The following is a 27,406-nucleotide window of genomic DNA, read 5'->3' on the forward strand; positions in this document are numbered from 1 at the left end:
ACACTCAAAAATCTCCCCAACATATAAGGAATTATAAGTATGGACACTGAGCATTGGTACCTTAGATGTAGCACCGACTTATTTCAATGACCTTCGAACAAGCTGTACCGCATCAGGGTGAGGTTCTGCCTTTTTTTCCCCAAAGTTGATATCACACCAGCAATCGATAGCAGAAAAAATTTTAGCAGATTTGCCAGTGAATAGAGATTACTGTTCCACCATTTGTGGGTTCTCGATTATATTGACCTCTGGCGCTTGAAAGTGGAATCAAATGCTCACCTAGTGCATACGCACAAAAAAACAGAGCCGGGAATTTTGCTCAGTGTCCATTCTTATTAATCCCCATTCGCTGGTCTCCCTGTCAGTACATTCCTGTCCTTTCTGTAAAATTTAGTCATCCTTTGAATTCTGTGGAGTATGAAGTAAGTTTGATAGTGCAAAATGTAGCAGCGGAAATCGCTGTCTATAATTGAAAAATTATATTAGTGTTGCTCCTACCGCTGTATCAAATGAAGATGTCTATAGTTTCTTGAACTGCATAGAAAAATGATCATGTACAAACACACGGCAACTAACAATAATTTTTTTTTGTACAACATGAGCTCTTATTTGCATTTTGCACTGTAACTAATAGACAATGTAATATGTTTCCTATGATGTGGTGTCTAAATAACTAATTGTTTTCACCATTTCATAAATATTTCCCGTCCCCAGTGCTGGCCCACTTATAACGCTGTAAGGCCACAGTCCCTTGACAGTGTATTAATGGGGTTATACAATACTGTAGTAACATACCAGCGAGATTTAATACTTTAAGGGAAGAAGAAACCAGGAATAATAACAAGATACAGACACAAAGTTAAGCTCAACCTATTCAAATGAAGGCTATTTCTGTGTTGTTTGGGTAAAGGGAGATAAGTCCTAAAAATGAGTTTGGAGATGAATGAAAATTAAACTTCGGACCCTTATTGCAAATAATTTTCTACACAAATAAAACACATCAACTGCTAGTATTCTTTTGATTTTTGCACACTCACTTGTATAATTTAACTTGCGTGTTCATCTGGGAAACAAAATTCCATCTGCACAAAAAAAAAAAAAAAAAAAAAAAAAAAATGATATCCTCTTTACTCGAACACCACAGATTTATAAAATAATCAGCGTACTGGGTTTTGGCTGCTGACAAGTGCTGTGGAAGAGGTAGCTGTAAGATAGATTTTCTCCAAGTATCTTGGTGTCCATCATTTCTCCATTTTCTCCCATCACCTTTGAATAGTTTCTGTATTTTAAAAGTGATGTTAAATAAAGAATAATTGCAATTACTATAAAATCTGTATTTTATTTACAAAATAAAATGTTTATACAAATATGTAATACAAAACATTCTTAATTTTAAGAGATCAGTAATATAAATTTCATATATAAATATAAATACAGCGCCTCATTTATAAGCTGTGTTACTCTCAATATAACAGCACCTAATTGTATCACAATCCCAAATATATAGGGTCAGACTGTAGTTGCACCTCGAAAAACTGCTATGTAACATTTTGGTCAAAAATGAGTTATGTGATGCAAAAATATCAGAAAGCTGTTGGGAATCGCCCTTTATAATCCGGTATCTGAATTCTCAATGTTTCGCTTGTATAATGGAAAAATAAAAAAGCTTTCTATAATCACTTTGGAAATATGTAATGTTTTTTGCTTCTCCTGAAAAGTTTTCGTTTTTGTACACAGTGGTTTTTCAAGGTGCAACGACAATATAATAAAATACCAGGTAACAGTTTATCAGGAATGAGAGAAGGAAACTAGGATCTAATATTAATTAGAATATAGCCAATTAGACATCCTATACAGTAAGAAAAACATGTTCATCATGTTCATGTTTTTCCATTAATGCACTTTTCTCTGAGCAGTTGATTATGTTTTAGGTACATGTACGTTATTCACGTGTTCTGCAATTAATAAAAATGGTATTAATTAACAATATAGGTTTGCACAAATAGAAAATTCTCATTTTAGGAACAAGATTTTACCTTGTCATTCCAAATATGATTGGCACAATTTTTTATTAAGACCTAAGACCAAAGTTATTGCACAACAGTGATCATTTGCATTATTCAAAACACATTAATTGCCTTCATTTTGCGCAACAATGTAAAATGCGATACACATTTTACCTTTATTTCGTATACACGACTTGAGATCTGCTTTCTGTTTACAGCGATTAGTGGTAGATTATTATAAAATTCACGTCTGTGTTTCTAAGTTTTATCCAGTGATATTTTGCATTCATTTCCAACAAGACAAGAGTTTACTTCACACAGATTTTTTTAGGAACCATGTAACAATTTACTATGTTGTATACGAACATTATTTACTATGAGCGTGATTTCTCTTTCTCATTCAGCACCTGGAGAATATGTCAAAAGACGATTTTGGAAGTATGATTCCATGCAAGATCCATATTATCTTCCATATTGGTCTAGTGATGAGTATATCATTCCACCTTCACCTAATGCCAAAGAATCATACATCACGCCAATATCTCTATTACAGAAGAAACAAAGTCTAAATTTGTCAAAAGAATCAGAATGTATTCCAACAAATCTATTTTATAGGGATTCATTGTCTCAGTGTAATATATCACAGGCATTCACACCCCATGCTTGCACTTCAGGGATTACTCAAGCTCAGTGCACAACAGGTATAAATAGGCCTTCTAGAATCCCGAAGCGGGCTAGACTTCAAATCAAAATAACCAGTTTCCAAGTAAGAAAAATGCTCTTGAGCTCACTGGTCATTCTACATCTACAGTATGTAGTAGTTCAAATTTGTTACTTCCATTACATAAACTAACAAACATAAGTCAAGAAATGCAGAATAGAAGATATGAAGAGCAGGAAACTGATATTGCACTGATAGGCAAATGGAATTTATCTGAAGGTAAGCAAACCTAGCTGACTTTCATACAGGACAGTGGCATAAATCCTGCCATAATTGCATTGTTAGCAAAAGGAACTCCATTATGATTTTTATTCTGCTATTATAGACGACGCAATAATAGATAGCATGATAAATTACACAAACATCTATGTCACTCAGAAGCTTCTGGGAGGAACTGATGTCACCCCACATTCTTGGAATACTACAACAAGAAGCGAGATGAACTCACTACTCTGACAGAATGTTACATGAATTAAATAATTGACGAAGATCACAATAAAATTGTAATAAGTCATATTAAATCTTCATTTTCCTTCAAATGAATGTGAATATAAGGAACACTTTTACATACACCGAATAGTTTAATTGTGATTATTTCTATCAATTATAATTTTTACTCTTTTATTGAACAATGAGAGACACTTGAATAATCAGTAGAACTTCCATATAAACTGTGGATGGTATAAAAAATCAGACAAATAAAAAAAAATGTTCTCACACTTACCTCATATCACTAGATAAAGATCAGGTTAACATTTCATATACAATCTGATTAATTAAATTACTAGCTTAATATCAAAGACGGACATCTGTTGTCTCCATAGTTTTGATCTAGAGGCACTTTTTTGTTTCACAGTGTTCTTTGTAGTATTTTAACACAATTTATTTTTATAAATATAGTGTTAGAGTTTGTATATAGTTTCACCATAACTGAAAAAATGTATAAGAATCCACATTATTTAAATTTCATCTGAAGGTCAGATGTCCGCCTTTGATATTAAGCTACTCAGTTAAAAACTTTAATCAATCGAAAGATCTACTTGTTGATCATAAACAATGATTTTCAAATTATTGATTCAGAAATTATAATATAGCTTAAATTTAGCTCTTTATCACAATGAAAAAGCACCCAATCCAAAGTTGGTTTTGGGACCACTGGTGTACCAGATTAGATTCTTGTTTTTTCTTTAAATTTACGACACTTTATCAACTGTGATGGTTATCTAGTGTCTGAGTCAAATGAAAGTGATAATGCCAGTGAAATGAATCCAAGGTCCTGCACTGAAAGTTAGCTAGCATTTTCTTCTAATGGGTTGAGGAAAAATCACGGAAAAAAACCTGAACCAGGTAACTTGTCCCAACCAAGATTTGAACTTTGGCTCACTCGTTTTACAGTCAAACATGCTGTTACTCCACAGCAGTGGACAGAACCCTTGTTGTTCTCAGGTTTAACCTCTCCCTTCCATCTGGGTAAGTGACAGTGAATTTTTTGTCAAACAAAACTCTTGGTTCTAAAATGTCAGTTCTCATACTGAGTACCTATCTTATAGACATGTTTGCCTCAAGGGAGTATGAGGTGATCCAAGTGTTCAGTGCTGAACATTATTGTTTGATGGTAAATTCTGTTGAACACAAGAATGTGTTGTGAACTGAAAAAGTGATACCATTTATATCATGCATATTACTTACTTTATCCATAGTTTCTGTGGAACACAACTTTTCATATAAAATATGACTTCCAAACCCATAATCTATATGTAAAGTTATTTTAATGTTAAATTTCTCAACCATTGTGCAGTTTCCTGGTGGAAAAAAACACATAAGCAGAAAAATGCTGTGAGCATTCTAAAGGTTGTTAGTGAAATTTGTCAATAAGTTTTCTCCTTCCTCCCACTTGTGATTAGCACCTATTCTATCTATTTATCGTATCCAACATCACAGGTTGCCCTAAGAGGGGGCCAGATAAAACAACACGAGACACTGCCTTCCATATTCTCCTATACAAGAGTGAAGACAAAGAAAATCCAGGATAAAAAGATGAGATTTATTACAGATACTAAATAGGTGTGTTGTCTAACATGTAAAATGCAGAAGCAGATAAATGAAAAGTACATGGGGAAAAACAATCGAAGTCACAATTCTCTTAAGGGTGATATCATCTAGTTTAATATATTACTGCAAAATTTATTGCTATTCCTAATGAAAAAGAAGGAAAATATGACTGTACCCGTGGTGGTAATTCTTCTTTAACAGTTGTACTCTTCAAATATTTTCACTGTGCAGCTAAATTGGATAGCTAAGGAAATAACTGATGATAATCCTCATATTACATAAATGAAAAGTATTAAGGTCTAGCCTATGCTTCTGAACGACCACTCATATAAATTGAGGGAAAGAAGACAGAGGACGGACACTGGAAAGTTTTCTTTTCTCAATCATACTATCAGAGACTGGAATACTTTACCTACAGACTTACTAAAGGCTTTACTAATAACCAAAAATGTATTTAAAAATAGGCTTAAGAACTTTACTAATAGACGATAGTATATTATACACACTATTTAAAGGGTGTAATTGATATTTTGTTATTTGAAGTGTTGTACCTGAAGTTTTATAGTTTATAGTGGCAGTGCAAAGTATTTGAACAGTGAAATGTTTTTGAAGTGTTAGTGAAATCAGGACAGAATCAGTGAAATGTGTCGTAGTTCCAGTGCAGTGAGTGAGTTGTCAGCGAAATGAGTGTAGTGCTGAAAGATACTCGTGCAGGTATGAACATATCATACTCGTGGGTTTTAGTTCGAACTTAGGGTTAAGATACAAATTAGATTTACTTTAAATGCTAGTTTAAGATGCTGTTATTATTATTATTATTATTATTAATTGTATTTTTTATTATTGTCATTATTGAGTGTAATTAGTTACCACTGCCACTGGGTATATATCCATTTGCAGTGTGAATACATACATACATACAATACTGCTTTCACTATAAAATTCCTCTGGAGGGTTTAGATATTACTGCAAGCTCCCAATCACCACGGTTTTGGGCTGTCAAAAGGATGTCTTGTACAGTAAGGTTGTCTTCAGTTCCCTAAAATTATTCTGCCATAAAAAAACACAAACTAAGATATCGGCAGCAAACAGCATAATTATTACGCACTTCTTCCCATATTAAAGAGCCAGTCAGTATAGAGAGAGTCTAAAATGAGAATCTACAAGACATTAATAAGGCCTATCATAACATACAAAGTATAAAGTGGACCTTTAGGCAGAAATTAGCAAATGAATGGTCATTTTCAATGAAAGGCACTGAGGAAAATATTGGGTGCCATAGAAGTCAATGATGTTGATGGACAAAAAACGACAAGGAAGTAATGCAGCAGATATATGGAGATTTATATTGTTTCATTCATAAAAATTATTAGACTAAAATGGTTATGCCATATTAACAGAATGTATGCTACAAGAACAGCATATCAAGTCTTTATCAATCAACCCCAAGGAAACAGGCTGAGAGGCAGACCCAAATCCAGATGGTGGGACTGTGTACATAAAGATACAAGGAAATGCAGAATTGTTAACAGAGAGGCAAGATCGAAAGATAGGGAATACTGGAAGAGGTCGGTAGAGAAGGCAAAGTTCTACATAGGAATGTAGAGCCATTTAAGCAGAAGAAGAATACACGAATTACTACAAAGATCAAAGACAACACAACTACGAATGCAAATAATTATTAGTTAAGAATAGTACTTTATCATGTTGTTGGTATGCAATTGTATTCTGAGCAAAAATAAAAATTTAATTGGGATATATAATGCAAAGAGAGTAATGTTTTAAAAACTTACAGAAAGAGAAACAAACAGTCTAATCTGTATATATCATTATATTAACAATAACATAAAAAAATGAATCATCAAAAATGAAATCTCAATATAATTAATATGTCACATTTGAACATTTTGTCTCTGTTACAGCACTTTTTATTATTATTATTATTATTATTATTATTATTTTTGGTTAAGAGCTGTATTTCTTTTCCTTTGTATTGACTCTTCTAGCCTCCAGTATTCAACAAAGACTGTCTGAGCAATAAAAGTTATTCTTCTATACTTCGATTAAAATTAGTTTGTGATCGCCAGTTGATGCATCCGTAGAGCAATTTGGCGGTACATTTCACTCTTAAAGTATGTACTTAATGCACACGCACAATCTGTTGGTGTGTTTTCAAACTATACAAACATAATGCTGCGAAAACAAAATTACAAAATAAACACAGGTAATAAAACAATAACGACGACGAAACTAATAGATTTAACAGTGAATTAAACTACGACAGAACCAATAATAACTATAACAAAACACAACAATCTTGTTTACGTCAGCTGGAAAATGGTACGCACAAGCCAATCAGCAGACGAAATAGAATTTCAAACAAGAGTGATTTTGTCCATAAAATGAACCAGCAACAGCGGTACTACATTGCAAATGAGAACAGGCCGTGGTTTGTTGTTGGCATAGCAACCGTGGTAACTTCTTGTGAACACACTTCCAGTGCAGTCACAAAATAATTTTAATCAAAGTGTAGCGATATTTATGGTACACTAATGATTTTATTCTTAATCTGGACCTTACCCAATGTGACTGTTTGATGGAACTGGAATTTTTATGACTTTACAGAGTTTAAATCCAATTTTGTCGTACAACATATTTATAAGTCCAGAAAAAGCTGCATCTCTAGAAGACCAGACAAAGATCCCTTGCTATCATATTAATATTGGCAACATGTCTTTGCTCATCAACACCATGTCTGGCCATAGGAACACTGTCAACTTGTTCTCTTCATGCCATTGTCAGTCCTTTATACTTTTTTTTCCCCAATCACGTTATATTAGGCTGACACTCAAATTATCAGCAAAGACAACAGTCCACAAATGATGCCCTGTTCTGACCTATTCACTGACAAATGAAGCAAATTTGTGCTGTGCTGTGTAGTTCTGTAGAGAAGAGATCTGTCTCCTCCAATCTCCTTTTTATTGTTCTCTCATTGACACAGATCTTATAATATTTTCGAGGCAAACTCAATTCTATACAGAAGTCTAGTTATATTGTGATCCTTTCAATTTTTAGTTGCAGATACTGAGCTTCCCTGATGGATATTTATCTTCTTCCGGCTGTTCCAAGCTTCCAAAGAAAGTGTCTGGAATATTTTGTGAACAGTTATATCATTGCCACCGGGCACCTAAACAACCTAGTGCATGTTTTGTTCGTATTTCACCAAAGAAGTTATCCTGCAGCTTCTTCTGAACTTAAAAGCATATTACATGACAAACCTATTTCAAAATAACTGAAAAGCCTTGAGGATTCAAGTTTAATCAAACTATAACATGGGATATTGCCAGGATTACGAATGAAATCATTAGCAAATCATAAACTTTATTGTTGGAAGGACAACATTCATTGCACAGGACAGATTGGGATGAATATTGGGAATGATAAGGTCATAAATCATCTTTTGACATGAGAAACCTTCAAGCGTGAGAAGAAAATACTGCTCTTGACAAACAAGTGTGTGGGAACAGAGATAAAATGTGTGAGTCGTTATATTGGCATTTCACATAGCGTGGCATTTTTTATTGTCAGTGTAACTGTATGCTGAATTAAAAGTATTTTAGAATTATTCAGACACAATAATGGATCCAAATGCATGTGTGAACCTTAGTTGTGTAAAAAATTAATGAATCCGACTACACAAACTAGCTTCAGTCCAGTCCAGTCCAGTCTTAGTTTTGTCATTTGTTGAATTTGTCATTTGTTGAATGTTATGACTAGTTTTTAGATCTCATTATTTCTACTTCTGTGGTATCACATTGGTAGCCATCTTGTTTTTGTGTCTTTAAAATTAAATTTGATTTTAATGCAGGAGGGAAGTCTCTCCGCATCGAGTTGAGTGATACTCTGCTGTTAGGGAAAAAGTATTTCAGTTGGCAACAGTCCATGGGCCGGGTCATTGATATGTTTTTCAATGGGGGTTGTGTATGCTGTTGTTACAAGAAGGAGTTCGTGCTACTGCTGCCAATGCATACACTCAGTTCTCTTCAGTGCAGAGCGACTTCCCCTCCACACTGTACATGCATAAAAGTAATGTACTGCCATCTTGATTTGTAGAGAGGAGAGGAAAAAAAGAATAGTTGTGCAAACCAAGATTTCAGGTATAACTCCCTGTAAAGTTGATTTGAATAATTTCGAGGGAAAAATTGTTCCGGAGCCGGGTATCGAACCCGGGACCTTTGGTTTAACGTACCAACGCTCTACCACTGAGCTACCCGGGAACTCTAACCGACACCGATCCAATTACACAAAACCACAATTTAAGTCACACAGAGTTAGTGTGCACTCGAAGTTGGTTGCTTGACTGTTGTCAGCCCACTTTGAGGTCTGTGGATATAGAGGGAAAAATTGGATCGGTGTCGGTTAGAGTTCCTGGGTAGCTCAGTGGTAGAGCGTTGGTACGTTAAACCAAAGGTCCCGGGTTCGATACCCGGCTCCGGAACAATTTTTCCCTCGAAATTATTCAAATCAACTTTACAGGGAGTTATACCTGAAATCTTGGTTTGCATAATACACGTCACTGTTCGTTAACAGAAAACCACAATTTAAGTCACACGGAGTTAGTGTGCACTCGAAGTTGGTTGCTTGACTGTTGTCAGCCCACTTTGAGGTCTGTGGATATAGAGGGAAAAATTGGATCGGTGTCGGTTAGAGTTCCCGGGTAGCTCAGTGGTAGAGCGTTGGTACGTTAAACCAAAGGTCCCGGGTTCGATACCCGGCTCCAGAACACCTTTTCCCTCGAAATTATTCAAGAATAGTTGTGTTTCCTAGTAACTAATGGTTTGCTGCAACATTTCAAGATAAATATTTAATATGTTGGTCGACCTTGGTGGTCAAATGGTTCCTATGTTTGCGGTCAGACATTAAGTTCTCCAAGAGTTAAAATCTAGTCAAAGAATACTGACACTGATACTCATAGATGATAAAAATCCTCAGCTTTGCTCCCTCTAGGAAGTAAGAAACCCAGCTTGGAGTGGTACCATCATTTCCCATAACTATGATCCACGATACAACCATTCAAATTTTGTACTCCATAACGTAGTACAGTGAAACCTCTTCTTACGGACATCCCCAAGATATGGACACTCTTCATATACGGACAGGTTTTTATGTCCCACCTGAAATAATATAGAAATAATGATAAGTTTAACTCTTGCTTACAGACACTTTCAGCCACAGACACGGACAGCTGTTTCACAGTCCTAAAGCTTGCTTTACCTCCCGACTATGGACAGAACTTGGATTTTAAGACCAAATGTGTTACAAAAATTGAAAATTTAGTTTTGAGAACTGTACAAAAATTTCTTAACATGAAAGAAGACAATAAGCCTTTCGCAGGCTACCACTAACCCAGCAGACTACCCCTTGTTAGCTGGAAGCAGGTGGATAACAAAATCATAAAATTTAACCTATCTGATGGGTCCAAGGTTTCCGCGATCGTGAAATTGTATTCGACACATGATAGGGTTAGTAGGATTATTCTCTTCACTTCAATCAGTTGTTCTGTTTCGAGAGACATGGCACCTGAACATAAAGGTTAAGTTGAAAACTGTAAATTACAGTACTGCATAACTGTAGCCCTTGAATAAAATTGCATGGCACAGTACTGTATTTTCGTTTTTCGATCTTATCTACTGTAGTTCAAAGTTGCAAAGAATTTACTGTAGTACAATATACTGTATTTAGAATTAAACTACAGTAATACATTTCATCTAAAGCGTGAAGGGATACATAATGCATATTATAAATTTACTGTTAGATTGGGGAGCCTCCCTCCCAATAAAGGACACCTCCCAGATGCGGAGAGATTGTTAGTCCCTTCAATGTCCGTAAATGGGAGGTTTCACTGCACCTTGTTTATCTATATTTTTGCTGTACTGTAGTTTGAAGTCAAGTCACTGCTGCTATCTACGAACGGTCTATGTTACTTCTACAATGTTCTTTGAATGGTTGTATCGTGGACCATAGTTGTGTTTCAGGACCATAGTTATGGGAAATGAATGTACCGTATCATGCATTTACTGTACACAATTGGACGATATTGAATGAGAGAAATTCATTCAGTCTGTTTGACCAAAAACCAAAATTTACATCTGACAGTCATCCCTTTCCATCTGTTATTCAATTATAGGAGTAAAGAATTCTGCCTTGCAGAGACCACATAATAAATAAATTATTCACATTGAAAGACTACAAAAGTTCAAGCAAATCTTAATTGAATCACTTATTTCAGGAATGCACTATGCTCTTTTATGATTTTCATATTGTCAAGTTTTGCATTTATAAAAAGTCACATTTTATTTATGCATAAATAATTTCACAGTGAGGTCTACTCTTCAGATCTAGTAACCTCTGTATCTAGATTCGAACCCATGTATTTTCGTCTGAGATGATGATGATGGCAACGATAACAAAGACAAACTACTGCTGAAAACTCAGAGCCAGCACACTTTTTTTGTTTAGAAATACACCACTGGTTATGCACATTTATTTGTTCTGTAAAGGTCTATTGTCGAGTGCAGAAGAAACCTCAATATTCCCGCCAAACAGCCATTAATTATATAAAACTGAAAAGTTCTTGTTGAGTGCAAAGAGACTGAGGTCCAGACATTGGGGCCAATTTTTTCTCTCAACATATCTGAAAAATGCAATACTGATTACATGTATATTCTGAAGAAAGATTTAGTTATCAATTCCTAACAATTTCCTTGATCTTAATATTAAAAATGAGCCTTTACCTCCAAGGACAACGTGCAATGACACAGGCCTTGGGAGAGGAAAAATTCAAAGATCAATTCTTCCAAATATTACTACATGTTGGGAACATATCGTATCCAAATTTACAGAGAAGTCTTTCTTAGCTTATTTGCAGTTGGTGAAAAAAGAGTAAAAAGAATATGAAAGTTATTTTGTGCAAGGCAAAAGCCCCGAAGACGAATGGGCAAATCAAAGAGTGGTAACTAAATCCCTCAGCCTGAAGTTGCTAAAGTTCATAAGCACTAACAAAAGAGTCTAACAAAAGAGTCTCATTATGCTACTAAATCATACCATTACTTAAGTGCTGACCTGAATAGAAAGATTATGTACGAACTTTTCAAACAAGCACATCCTCTTTTCTCTCTTCTAGTATAAATATTTGAAAGTATTTAATTAGGATTTTAACCTCCATTTAAACAGACCACAAATAATGTTGTGAATGGGAACAGTTAAGTTAATGGTGAAAATTAGAAACAAAACTGAATGAAATATTTAGACAATGTGATTTGTGATATGATGCACAAGAGAAAGGCCAGATTCAAAGTGCTGGAAATCATTTTACAGGTTTTCCAAAAACAAGGAACTGTACATATCAGTATATAATGATGTTATGAATGGTTTGGCTTTTGTAACTTTTTTTTTTTTTTGCTTCTGAAACTAATATTATCAGTAGGGGGTGGATGTTGATGAAAAGTCATCTTCTTATTTTTCACATTAGGATGATGCCTATTAATATAGAAATCCTTTCTATGTTAATATCAACGTAAAAAAATAATTTTTTATATTGCAATTTTTGACGTTTGTCAACTAATAGGTTATTTTTCTATTTTTCTTCCAGCATTTTTTGGTCATTTTTAATACTTTGAAGAACTTTTAGATCATTTGGAACGCATTTTACTTTCTTATTTACCGACAGATCTGTTAAATCACTTTATAACCAAATAAATCAGTAGTAATTACTTACTGAATAGGTGAATAATAGTGAAGTTTGAGTTTTATAGTTTGGAACAGATTCTAAAGTCCATCCTTCATTCCATTCCACTGAAGGCTTCACTTCACACAACAGAAGTAATATAAAATGCTTGACAGCAGCTTAGTTTAAGTGAGGACTTTGACTGCTATTGTTCTTTTGTTGGCACAAGGGTGTCTTTAGAATTTATGTTTGGAAGGGGGGAAACTTTCACAATGTCCTGGACAGGACATGGTTCGGAAAGGATGTCTACTGTAGTAGACAGTATTTTCAACACAAAGATTGCAAGAATGCACGCTACACCCACAATTTGTTTTGTCATTCACACTCCCACATCTGGAAGATCTGGTAACAAAAGTGAAGCGCAGAAGAAGGAGGAGATGGAGAATGAAGACACTGACATGGACCACTCCTAATTGAAACACATTGTAAACCCTCATTAAAATCTATGGTTTTCCCTAAAAACCTTTATTTTGTTGCACGTTCATTTCCTTTATCTTAGCCAAATTCCAGGAAGTTGCCTCCTCTCTTCGGGATTTGCAGGGCAGTCATTGAAACAAGGTGACTAATTTTTAAGAAGTTGTGGTGCAAGTACGATTAATAATATTTAAATGTCATTTTCTTTTAATTTTATGTCATTTTTCCATTAGCTTAAGGGCATTTTAAAGATCATTTTAAGTAGATTTTTAGGTCATCAACATCCACCCCCTAATTATCAGTATGGCTGGGAACCGAGACTGGCCGTTAAGTCACTCTAGCACTGTAAGGGTAGACAGAGAGACAGATACCAAGTAGTCTCAGCACAACTTTTGCTAGATGGAGTACTGTCTTTGTTTACCTCTGCTGTGAATGTTCCAGGATAACTACAGTTAAGGCTCACATAACTTGTTGCTGTGTTGCATTATCATTGATACATAGGAGGTAATTGTATTGATACTTTGAATAAATTAAAAAAAAAAAAAAAAAAAAAAAACAGTATTAATGCTTTCCAATCCATTTACAAGTCACATAAACACAATTTCAATTTATTGCCTATATTACAGATGGACAGGAAATGATCGTGGTTTGGGAGTATTATGAGGAAGTAGGCCCATCAAAAGCCAAATGTAAATTATGTGAAACTGACATTTTGCGGGACAGCCAAAATACATCTGGTATGATCCAGCATTTGTAAAGATCACACACTATTGTAACTGGTGGTAATTTCGTATCACAAACCTACCCAGGTATGTGTATAATCTGAAACAATAACTATTCGTATTTATAAAATAAAAATTCCAATTCTTATCCTACATATAAAACGTAACTTTAAAGTTAGATTGCCCATTTTATTGAACTTACGCTATTTTAGTTTGTTTCGATTCTTTCTAGCCAACTCTGGAAGTCAACAAGAAGTTAGAAAGCTAAGAAGTTCAACTTCCAAAGATCTCGGAGGAAGAAACAGTGGGTATACTAGCAATGTTAGAAGCAAATGTAACTGATGACAGTAAGAAATATTACAAACTATAAAACAACCATATCAATAAATCTACGCAGCTAGCAAACAGAATCCTAACAGCAACACAAAAATTTAAAATTGTGATAAAACTGAAATTGTTAAAGTAAACCTGTGGAAATTAATACAGTACTTCAAAATTTTTGCTGTAATATATAAACCCTTCTTCCCCAGTAGCATCCCTGACACCAATTAAATAGAAACTGCCACAAAAACCTTTCCAATTTGAATTTAATGCTCACACAGAGTGGGGATATATGAGTACAAATAACACAGTAGGCAGAACCATGGTGGACTTCATATCATAAAATACAACAGTGACAATCCAACTTTCCATCACTATGGTGTCTCAAGAACAAACCTAAACTTAACCATGATTTCATCTGATATCAGCTGTAATGCCTGAAGTAAAATAAAAGGAAATTGCTTTTAAGGAAACTTAAAATACTCACGAAACTATAAAAAAAAGAAGTTCAAATGAGACAAAGATGAACTACTGTCAGAAGGTATATTCTCAGATTAATTCTAAATAAAAATAAAAACAAAAATGTATTATCATGTAATACTCATAAATAGGTTCAGTAAAATCATACTTAAATGTGCAAAGAGCATCCCAAGCATAAAATTAATTATTTAATCAAATGCTCAGAACACAGGATTTATTTCTATTTGTTTTCTATTATGCCAGTAAATGTTTGTGATGTTATTAACACTTTTATCTGAAATGTTGATAGTTTTGCAGTTTAGCTAGTGTATGTAGGCCTACTGCAAGTTCATAGAAGAATCTTCTCTGCAGACAACACATTTTGGTCATGTATAAATTCGAATTCTGAAGAGATGCACTGCCAAACAGTCATGTCCAGTTATTAAATGAAGACAGCCACTGCTATTCTTCTTGGAGAATTAGGAATCAAATTTTTATTTTCTAAATTTCGCACCAATATTTATTTTCACTAACTCTTTTATTATTATTTAATATCGCTCATTTATACGGTTTCCTTATTAATAACAATTTTTGCTGAATACTACGATATCTCAGAATGAAATATTTGTTGGCTTGTGGCCCCTCTATGACAAAAAGTCTGCATTTCCATTTCTTTGTAATCCACAATGAGAAGGTATCAATTGTAAAGTAACTTTTTTGTCTGTTTTTGTAGTAATTTAATTTTGATATGGATTTCTCTGTATCTCTCACTTACTCTCTTGTCTTCTGATGTTACTGAAACAATAGCATGAATTACAGCTTTCGAATTACAAAATATGGCTACTTTGGTAAATAAATTTATTCTACAAATCAATTATTGTAGACTTGTTAGTAGCTTCTAACTCATTATCGTAATGTGTAGTGTTCTCTAGGTGTAATACAAAGACAAAAAAGATCACAATATATACTGCTCCAGTAATATTATTTTGTTACAAAGATCCACCTGTGTAGATGTGTAACCACTCTGATTTTGGACATAATAATGTATTTAGAGTTTATAATGCTAGTAATTTTATTATTTCTGCATTTGTGTTCTTTTCTTTATATTTTTAAAAAGTTTTAGATTATATTGCATATCAATGTACTCAAGTGGGGACTATGGTGTTAATAATACAGAGTCTTTCATAAGTAACGAGTCTATTGAAAAATAAACTATTTTGGATAATTTTTTGAAATGATGTTCATCCTCACGAAAAAGAACCCTTCCCGGTGTCGTATGGTTGATTTGGAAACAAATCCCTCTCCCCCCGTCACCAGAAGAAGCTACTTATCCACGTGTAATGTGCATTTGATGCCAACTTAAAATGACTGGAGCATGGTGTTCTATACACCAAGGACTTAAAATGACTTGGAGCATGACCTTCTATATGCCAAGGATAATGGCACACGGACACGGCAATACCTATACTTATTGTTGTGATAGACTGGAATGATAAAATGCCATGCAGCTGCTTAACATTATTGCAGAAGAAAAAAACTGCTGCCTGGTGTGAACTTGGAAACAGTGCAGCTCAAATTAAGCATTTATTCTGTAAACGAAGTGTTTCCAGGCAAGTGGATCGGTTGCACAGGCCCAATCTGTTAGCCTCCGCAATCGCATGATTTGACTCCCCTAGACTACCTTTTCTGGGGACTCATCAAGGATTGTGTCTATGCAACTCAGCCACGCACCATTTCTGTATTAATGGAATGAATTGAACACACGATACAAATGGTTACGCCTCACATGCTTACCAGAATCCATGAAGAGTTGATAAGTCGCTTACATTTGTGCATTCAACAGAATGGAAGACATTTTGAAAATTGTACATCATAATTTGTAAACAATTGAAACTGTTTTTACATTTATGTGTTTTAATAAAGGTTTAAAACACTAAACATTCTCTCGTTTAATAACTCTGGTGGTGGGGGGGGGGGTGTTTGTTTCCAAATCGACTGTACAGAACAGGGAAGGGTTCTTTCTCGTGAGGATGAATATCATTTCAAAAAATTATCCAAAATAGTTAATTTTTCGATAGATTCGTTACTTATGAAAGACCCTGGATTTCTGGAATAAATGGAGTAGGTTTACTATAATCCTTTTGTAAAATTTTTATTTCTTGAATAAACCCAAACTGTGTTACTAAATTTCTGTTGTGCTGATTGTACTTGTAGGTTCTGCAGTAACGATAATGTGGCAGACATATTAATTAGCCAAAGTTCTATCTATATCCTTTATTTTATTATTTTTGTACACCCAAACATTTCTAGAGGATACCGATTTTAAAAATGTATCCACGCCAAAAAGGGCACAAAGAAAGCAATAAAACTGCGTGCACACCTTATTCTCAAACACCCTTAACCTCTGTTCCTCTCTCAAAGTGAGAGTCCAAGTTTCACAGCCATATAGTACAATCGATAATATAATATAACTGTTTTATAAATTCTAACTTTCAGATTTTTTTGACGGTAGACTGGATGACAAAAGCTTCTCAATTGAATAATAACAGGCATTTCCTATATTTATTCTGAGTTTAATTTCTTCTCAAGTGTCATTTCTATTTGTTACTGTTACTCCAAGATAGCTGAATTTTTCCACCTCTTCAAAGGATAAATTTTCAATTTTTATATTTCCATTTCGTACAATATTCTGGTCACGAGATATAATCATATACTTTGTCTTTCGAGATTAACTTCTAAACCTAACCTGTGGAGTAACGGTCAGCGTGTCTGGCTGCGAAACCAGGTGGCCCGGGTTCAAATCCCGGTCGGGGCAAGTTACCTGGTTGAGGTTTTTTCCGGGGTTTTCCCTCAACCCAATATGAGCAAATGCTAGGTAACTTTTGGTGTTGGACCCCGGACTCATTTCACTGGCATTATCACCTTCATTTCATTCAGACGCTAAATAACCTAGAAGTTGATAAAGCCTCGTAAAATAACCCAATAAAATAAATAAATAAATAAATTCTAAACCTATCTCTTTACTTGCTTCAAGTAAAATTTCCGTGTTTTCCCTAATCATTTGTGTATTTTCTCCTAACATATTCAAGTCATCTGCATAGACAAGCAGCTGATGTAACCCGTTCAATTCCAAACCCTCTCTGTTAACCTGGACTTTCCTACTGGCATAGTCTAGAGCAAAGTTAAAAAGTAAAGGTGATAATGCATCTCCTTACTTTAACCCGCAGTGAATTGGAAACGAATCCGAAAGAAACTGGCCTATACGTACTCTGCTGTATGTTTCATTGAGACACATTTTAATTAATCAAACTAATTTGTTGGCAATACCAAGTTCAATAAGAATATCATATAAAACTTCTCTCTTAACAGAGTCATATGCCTTTTTTTTTTTTTTAATCTATGAATAACTGATGTACTGTACCCTTATACTCCCATTTTTTCTCCAATATCTTTCGAATACAAAAAATCTCATCAATAGTTGATCTATTACACCTAAAATCACACTGATGATCCCCAATAATTTCATTTAAATATGGAGTTAATCTTCTCAAAAGAATATTGAATAAAATTTTATACATCAACAAAAGTGATATTTCTTGAAAGTTACCACACTTAGTCTTCTCCCACTTCTTAAAAACAGGTATGATTATGGACTCCTTCGATTGTTCTGGTACAATTTCCTTTCTCCAAATAACAAGTACAAGCTTATAAATTTCGTTAGATAATGCGCTTCCACCCTCTTGTATTAATTCTGCTGGAATTTGATCTACACCTGGAGACTTGTAATTTTTCAGATTTTGACTTCAGAAAGTGTGGGTTTGGGTATAAATGGCTCAACAGTTTGTATTTGAATTTCGTCCCGATCGTTTCTATTTGGCCTATGTACATTTAGTAGTTGCCCAAAATACTTTTTCCATCTGTTCAGGATTGAATGAGTCTGCAAGCAAGTCACCATTCTCATCCTTGATCACGTTTACCCTTGCTTGATATCCGTTCTTAAATTCCTTTATGCCCTTATATAAATCTCTAATGTTTTTATTCTCACTATTTGTTTCTACCTCATTCAGTTTTCCTTCAAGTAATCTCTCTTTTTATTCCTAAGTGTACGATTTGCTTCTCATCTTTTATTGAAATAATAATCTCTATTCCCCTCAACTGGATCCTGTAAGAATTTCAATTTTGCCTGTTTTCTTCTTTCTACTACCATGCAACAATCTTCATCAAACCAGGGTTTCTTTTTCTTAGTTTCATAATAACCTATGCTCAGTTGCAATTTTTATATTATCTAGGATATTTTCCCACACGCTATTAACATCTAACTCTGCCTCAACTTCGTCGGAACTTGCTAAAGCAGCAGACCTATTTGAAATTTCGACCTGATAATGTTACTTAGTTTCCTCGTCCTTTAATTTCGGAATATTGACTTTTCTAATATTAATTTGTTGCTCTATTCGCTTGGCTACTGATAGTCTTTCTCTTAGTTCTCCAATTACCAAATAATGGTCAGAATTATAGTCTGCACCCCTGAAAGTTCGAATTTCTATTATACTGCTATATCTTCTTTTATCTATCAAGATGTGATCTATCTGGTTGTGTGTCAATCCATCTGGAGAAGTCCAAATATATTTATGTATATCCTTAATGAGGGAATGTTTTACTTTTGACAATTAAATTTTTTGACGTGGCAAAGTTGACTAATCTAACTCCATTATCATTACTGCTTATGTGTAGGCTCTCTTTTTCAATAGTTGGTTTAAAAATATCCTCCCGTTCTACTTTAGCATTGAAATCTCCCAATCAAATTTTCATGTGATATCTAGATTACTGATCAAAAGTATGTTCCAATTCCTTATAGAAGCTATCCTTTATATGATTGTCTTTCTTTTCTGTATGAGCACGAGCATTTATAACTACTATATCACACCACCGTCTACCCTTAAGTACTAATTATGATAACCTGTCACTGAGAAATTCGACCCTTTTTACTGGTGATTTTATTCTTTTATGGATAAAGAATCCTGTTCCTAATTGGTGATTAACGTTTCCTTCCCAATAACACAACAAGTAATCTTCTATTTGTGATATGCTGTTCCCACCTAACCTAACCTCCTGTACTCCCCAAAGTCTATTCTATATCTAGCTAGTTCTTTTGCTATTAACGTTACCCCTCCTATTCTATAAAAACTTGTAACATTCCAAGTACCAAATCTCATAACCTAATTCCTTTGCTGTGGTCGTGTCAGAAAATCAGTTCCATTCCGAGGCTTATTTTGAGTTTCGTAACAAACTGGTTTTTATGGTGATGGGTTATTAGCCCTTTGCCCTACCCCCAAGCTGGATGACCATCCCACATCGACTGTCCGTGACTGCTTATTCAATATATTCACAGCTCCCTTCATATCTGAAGACCGTCTCGTCTATCCGCAACCTGAGGACGCGCCATGCCATTGTGATAGGGACCCACAATACATGGTCCAAATAAATATACCATTTAAAGTTTATTAAAACAAAAACTTTCTTGTGGACTAGCAATGCCAATCGACATAACTGGTACAGGAGCACCAGTTGCTTAAAATACATATTCTTTAATACTCAATAAGTCAGAAAATCGTAACATATTATTGAATGTAATTATTACGATTTGGATAAAGTAGCTGTATTAGGATAGGCATACTTGATCCATGTGTTTTGTTTACAAACATTAACTAGAGCTGTACTGTCCATTCACTGATGTTTTACTAGGGATGGGGAGCACTCTTCCCAACAGTTCACGTTTGTAAACAAAACGCGTGGACCAAGGATGCCTATCTAGATATAGCTACTTTATCCGAACCTTAGTAATTATATAAAGAACAAAGCAAGTACTACTCATCAGCATTTGTTCAGTCAGTCATCCTGTTTCAAGGATATGTAGGAAAAAGGCCCACAGAAATCGTGTTTTTATATTCTTGCTTTACCTCTCCTCAATCCCATTTTCTGTATACCAAATTGATCCCAGCAAAACTTCTCTGCATCACATAATGTGAAGATATTCAGTAAGAAACATTAACACATTAACTCTTGAAAACCAGGATATTGTGGAAGACTTCAAATCCCTTTCAGCTAACAGGATATGAACAACAAAAACGACCTGTAACAAAGAAGGAATTTTCGACAGTCTGAAATATGTTGACAGAAAAATATAAGAAACAAAAGATTCGTACAGAGAATAACTACTCTTGCTGTGATATCACTGTATAAACTTTTAACATACATAACAGAACAACCGAAATTAATCTCATTAATATATTAATTTACACTAATTTACAGAGTAACTCCATCAAACTTATAGTACAAAAGAAAATGGTATCAGAAGAGTCACATATACATTTCATGCATTTTCAGCAATTTATCATGTTTCTATATTATATTTTTCGTGTACTGTATATTTTTTAAACCATAATTAAAAATACATACTAAATGAAACAGTTTACTAAGCATCCAAATAAGATAAATGCTCGTTTTCTGGATTGCACACAAAATATATTCTTTTTAATTCCAAAAAATAAGATACCACATTTAATTTATATATTCTATGTTTTAAGTAGATATGTCATCAATTCTGCACAAATTCACATTAATAACCACTTGTAAATTGAAATAATTGTTTTATACTGAATAAACAGTATAGAGCAGAACAGGTTTCACGGTTGGTCAGTCGGCTATGCGTGCAGAGGTGGAGGACTCAAGACCGTGCGAGGCTTGTTCTGTTCTATATTGTTCATCCAGTTTTTGTGAAAATTTGTTTTAAAAATAACAGGTGTAGGGGAAACTCAGCTAATACAATACTATTATCCTACAGTAATGTCTACACGATTTTATTGAGCCTTTACTATAGTGTGAATGTGTTTTGAAAGATTGTCAAGACATGACATGTTCTCTGCAATGCTATATGAAAAAACTGCAAATAATTATAATACCTTTGGTGGAAATACAGTCAAATGTCGCAAGCTGGTATAGAAACGAGTGAGGTTACCTGGTTGAAACCTAGTTACGCAATGGGTCTAGTGCCCCCTCCAAAAATTCAATTCAATTCAGCGGTCGCTTTAAAGACATATACAGAGAAGATTAAATTCAGTGTCCTCCATGTTGAGACTGGTTTTATTTCGAATGCATAAAATTACATGATTATGTGCTGAACTGAGAGGGAGATGTGTTGGAGATTTCCAAATATAATTATGCAATTTTATTTAGTTAATATTCAACAATTCTTTTATGAATAAAGAATCCTGTTCCTAATTGGTGATTATCATTTCCTTCCTCATAATACAACAAATAATCTCCAATTTGTGTTATGCTGTTCCCATCTGACCTAACCTCCTGTACTCCCATAAAGTCTATTCTATATCTAGCTAGTTCTTTTGCTACTAATGTTACCCCTCCTGTTCTATATAGACTTGTAACATTCCAAGTACCAAATCTCAAAACCTTATTCCTTTGCTGTGGTCGTGCCAGAGAATCAGTCCCATTCTGAGGCTTATTTGAAGGATTCGTAACTAGTGTTTTTTATGGTGATGGGTTGTTAGCCCTTCGCTCAACTCCCAAGCTGGAGGACCATCCCTCATCGGCTGTCCACGACTGCTTATTCAATATATTAACAGCTACCCTCCATATCTGGTGGCCGTCTCCTCGATCCGCAACCTGAGGATGTGCCATGCCGTGGTGATAGGGACCCACAATACATAGTCAACTTCACCACATCAAAAATTTAATTGTCAAAAGTACAACATTCCCCCATACGGATTTACATAAATATACTTGGACTTCTCCAGATGGATTGACACATAACCAGATAGATCACATCTTTATAGATAAAAGAAGACATACTAGTACAACACAGAACTGCACGCATTGTATTCTTCACCTGACATAATTAGGAACATTAAATCCAGACGTTTGAGATGGGCAGGGCATGTAGCACGTATGGGTGAATCCAGAAATGCATATAGAGTGTTAGTTGGGAGGCCGGAGGGAAAAAGACCTTTAGGGAGGCCGAGACGTAGATGGGAAGATAATATTAAAATGGATTTGAGGGAGGTGGGATATGATGATAGAGAATGGATTAATCTTGCTCAGGATAGGGACCAATGACGGGCTTATGTGAGGGCGGCAATGAACCTCCGGGTTCCTTAAAAACCAGTAAGTAATATTCAACAATATAATAAAAGGTAAAGGTACTTGGGGGGCATGGAGGTAGAGCCTCATGCTTTCTTGATCTCGGCACTAGAATGAGGTGGTGTGATCGGCACCATGTCCTGACTTCCCTTTATCCCCAAGAAAGACCCAGTAGGTACTCAATTTGATAAGAGGCTCAGTGAACCTCAGGATCGTTTGGCAACGAGAAAATCCAGTCATCACCTGGGATCGAATCCTGGACCTTACAATCAGTAGCCAGTTGGTCTATCAACTGAACTACCAAGATGCCATTCAACAGTATAATAAGCAATAATAATACCTTTATTTATTATTGTGGAATTGCCTGAAGTCCCATTGTAGATTTACCCACACTATAGCAGGATTATGCAAGTTTCTTTTCAACTCTAATGAGTAAACTATTTGTATTTAATAAATCTCTTTATTCATTTACTAAACAAAGGTTCGGTCCATATATCTTTATATTCATCTTGTATAAAAATAATAGCATAAATTTTACTTTTTTTTTTTTTCTCTCTTCCTAATACCCCTTTTACAGTATGGATACAGAATAATTAATTTTTAATAATTTTTATGTGCTGATCACGAATATAACACTGACTTTTCTTTTTTTACAAACTTGTATTCAGTTAATAGCATAAAATTCTGTTAAAACCAGCCTACATCAAACCCGGTTCCTTTCTTTAATGTGGCTCTTTCACACAATTATGTAGCATTTCCAGTTTTTAAGCTTCTGGTAAATGGAATGATATCTGACATGGGTGATTTCAGACAGCATTAGTACTCTTCTCTTATAATTTACAGCTTACCATTTAAATTCAAGGATTCACACTTTTGTTAATCTCTTACAAATGGGAAGAGAAGAAGTGTTTATAGTTATTGCTTTCAAAGTGCGTCCTATACCACTATAAATTGAAAAATATTTGATAGTTCAACATTACTGACTGCTATATGAGACCAACATATTTTCAGTTTGTCAAATGGATTCCTATAACAACTAGTCAGTGTTGAGTATTTAGTGTTAACTATCAGCACACTTACAAACATTTCATTAGAAATAAATTACTGTAGGATTGTATCAGATGTGTTACTTGTATACAAGAAAATTTTCAGTCTTATTTTCAGTTTGTCAAATGTATTCGTATGACAATTAGTCAGTGTTGGGTATTTAGTGTTAACTACTTAAAAAAATTATGGTTTATTTAACGACACTCGCAACTGCAGAGGTTATAGCAGAGTCGCTGGTGTGCCAGAATTTTGTCCCGCAGGAGTTCTTTTACATGCCAGTAAATCTACTGACATGAGCCTGTCGCAGTTAAGCACACTTAAATGCCATTGACCTGGGCTGGGATCGAGCCGGCAACCTCGAGCACAGAAGGCCAGCGCTATACCGCTATGCTACCAAGGCCAACTGTTAACTACTCGTATTAGCACACTATATACATTTTATTAAGAAGTAAGTCAGTGTAGGATATCAGAATGCCACTTGTATTAAAGAAAATTTTCGGTCTTAAGTCCAGATGCAATTATGATTGTGATAGCTTGAAAAAACTGAAATGATATAAAAACAGAGAAGCTATCACATAGGAAGGCATCTGATCTGTATCAGATTCTGCATTATTTATAAAATAAGATGAAAGGCAAAAACTGATTTCCACCACATTCTACAGAAGTCTGATGCTGAACGGTGCCAAAATGATAGTGACATATCATCATAGTCTTTCCAGCTTTGAAGAAATACTAAAGACACACTTGTTACTCTGCAAATTGCACCTCAAATGTCTGTCAATGAAAATTTGATGTTCCTCCTGCAAAATCTGTGTAGGGTTATGATCTTGCAGGTGTATATGACTTCAGAGAAGAAGAAACACATCAATGTAGCAAGTGAGATTGAATATAGAAAGCAGAGGGTAGAGGAAGAAAAAGAAACAGACAACACAGAAGGAGATGATGAAGGAAAAATGTTATCCTAGAAATATAAGCATTTATACATATCAACAACAATGGGGACAGCTCTCTAGGCAGGGTAACTGTAGTTACAGAAATGGACGCAATGGAAGAGGAAGTGAAATTCTTATGTTGATGAGGTGACAGTAAATCAGTTTTTATTTTCCCGCTGATATCAGATGAGGAGACTGTAACAAAGGACCAAATTGCCAAAGTGCGTCCACCTTCAATACAGGGCAAATTAAAATTAATTTTTAACGAAAATGTAATATAAATTTAAGAACTTTGACACTTCAAAAACTTCAAGTTAAATTTATTTGTAATAATTACTTGTTTTCTGTTTGTTGCAAATTCTAACCTTCCTCTAGTTTTAAAGGATATTTATTGGTCGCATTGAAATGTTAGTTCTCTTGTATTGTAATGAGTAATATTGTATTGTGTTATTTCAGATTGATTCCACTTACATATCAGAATTTCTTGTTTATTTCGCTTATATTATTTTAATAAATGATTACATAAACAAATGCATTTCTTGAGAGATCTTAATGTCTTAAATTTAAATGATTCTGTAAATGTTTAAAGCCATATTATATACTTGAACACAGTACAAAACGATGTAAGATGCAGATAATAGAAAATAGTGTATTCCATAATATCCCAATATATTATTAATTAGTCTAATTGTTGTTGTTGTTTAGTTAACTGTCTGAAGACACGTCTGAACCTCACAAGTGATATCAAGAAGTCACCATTTATGAGGCAACTAGACCAGGAGATAATGGGGTAGGGTGGCCAGTTCTTTTCTCCCTCCGATGCATGCATCACCGACTAGCTACATATTACATTATTTATTCTAATTAGTGATTATAAAACAATTTTACATTTAGTAGCACATTACCCTGACTACTTTTCAGAATTAATTTTGTTAACTTTTTTTTTTTTAATGTAATAGGAATTATGTAAAAACCATTCGATGTCACCATACCTGATGGTACTAATGAAAACAAACTTTCACTTTTGTAGAATAAATGAGCACTAACCTCCAAGGCAGTTTATTTTACTTACTATCTTTAATATTAAATATTTTCAGGTATTCTCAAGCTACTGTACTAATATATATGCATGAACTTGTGTTTTTATCTTACTTTTGTTTGTTTAAGTGCCATGAATTATAAATATTTTGTATTGTATTAGATGATTAAAAAAAATGTTATGTTTTATTTAACGATGCTGGCAACTGCAGAGGTTATATCAGCGTCGCCGGATGTGCTGGAATTTTGTCCCGCAGGAGTTCTTTTACATGCCAGTAAATCTACTGACATGAGCCTGTCACATTTAAGCACACTTAAATGCCATCAACCTGGCCCGGGATCGAACCCGCAACCCTGGGCATAGAAGGCCAGCGCTATACCAACTCGCCAACCAGGTCAACATAATTTTCAATTTGAAATATGTTTCCATAAATCTTTCCTATAACTGTTTCAGGCTTCCAACAATTAGACTACTATTTCATTTATTTTTATGTAACATCAGCTCCACATATATTTCAAATTTATGTAATCATCATCGAGAAGTCAGAAAGATTCTTTGTGAAAAGGAATAAGATAAGTGGTGCCAACTGCTACAAACAAGCAAAGAAGTATGCTTATTTAAGGAACTTTTGTCCTGGAAAAAATGGCTGAAGAGTTTGATGGGCTGACGCGTGATAAATGGAAAGAGGCCAACAAAATGACAGCTAATGTAGCAGCAGTGTGAGCAGTATCGGGCAGAAGCCAAGACAGTCACTGCAGAAGTAGTAGTTCTATAGGTCAGAGTTGAGTGCAGGCTAGAACAGTAGCTTGTACAGCATTATCACATTGAGTGAGAATGTAATTTTTCACTGTAGTTTTTAATGCAAAAATTCGTCTGCTAGGGACGAACTGGCAATACAATGCCAACTGTGTGCGGTGCAATATTCTCTTGTTTGGCGGGAAATGTTGCCAAACGTATGGTGCCACATGTAGTTTCTTTCGTGTGCTGTATGTTGCTACTGTTATTACAAGTGCAAAAGTGTTAATAACACTGTGATTAAAAGTATAGAGTCTAAGTGCTTCAACATGAAAAGGATTTGAAGAATATTTAAGACGGGGCAATAAGATATTATCTATCGGGCAACTGAGTCTCTACTGACAGCAACATGATGTCAATTTCCTCTTTAGTCACTTCATACAGTGGAAACTAATATAGCACATGTCTTACTATCAGAGCAGTATTATGCAACTACAAACATCATTAAAATAAGATCTACAGTTGCCAATACCCTAAGAATAAAATGTTTCTAAGTCCACAAATAGTTTCATGGAACATCAAATTATGAAAGTAACAGAAGGATAGACATCAGAGCCATAAAACCAGGCGAAAAATAGAATACATCCTAGATCCAACCATTTGCTTTGAAATTCATCTGGATCAACCTTCTGAGTTAGACAAGAGAAGAAGACTATATATGAACTGGCTGTATTCTACTATATTAATTTCTACCAGTTAGAAAGGACTGAGTGCTAGGTTTAATTATAAGCATCAGGGGCACTATCCCAAAACTGTTTGTCAATATTTTCAAGCATTCTAGCCTTGAAGGAGTCCTTTTCCATAAACCAAACATAGCAATGACTAGAGTTTTCAGAATTTATCAGAGTCTGTTGATAAATAAATTACGTTGTAACTTACTACTGTTAACTACAGCTTTATTATTATTTCTTTTTTTTACAATAAGTGATTTGTTATTGACTCTGGCAACGTCTTGATG

The 27,406-nt window shown here is 34.6% G+C and overlaps 1 protein-coding gene across 7 annotated transcripts in view; it reads right to left on the reverse strand.

The window, feature by feature from the left end:
- Window positions 1-1,464: 1,464 nt before the first annotated feature.
- Window positions 1,465-27,406, reverse strand: part of LOC138700050 (uncharacterized) — a 139,587-nt gene continuing 113,645 nt past the window's right edge. For 4 of the 7 annotated variants that reach the window (XM_069826353.1, XM_069826352.1, XM_069826347.1 and 1 more), the window contains one exon: window positions 1,465-20,611. The gene's annotated coding sequence lies outside the window, so the exon portion shown is untranslated. The remainder of the gene's footprint in view (window positions 20,612-27,406) is intronic. The other 3 variants (XM_069826351.1, XM_069826349.1, XM_069826350.1) reach the window with 3 other exon arrangements.

Source organism: Periplaneta americana, chromosome 5, assembly GCF_040183065.1.
Source record: "Periplaneta americana isolate PAMFEO1 chromosome 5, P.americana_PAMFEO1_priV1, whole genome shotgun sequence".
Taxonomy (NCBI): Eukaryota; Metazoa; Arthropoda; class Insecta; order Blattodea; family Blattidae; genus Periplaneta; species Periplaneta americana.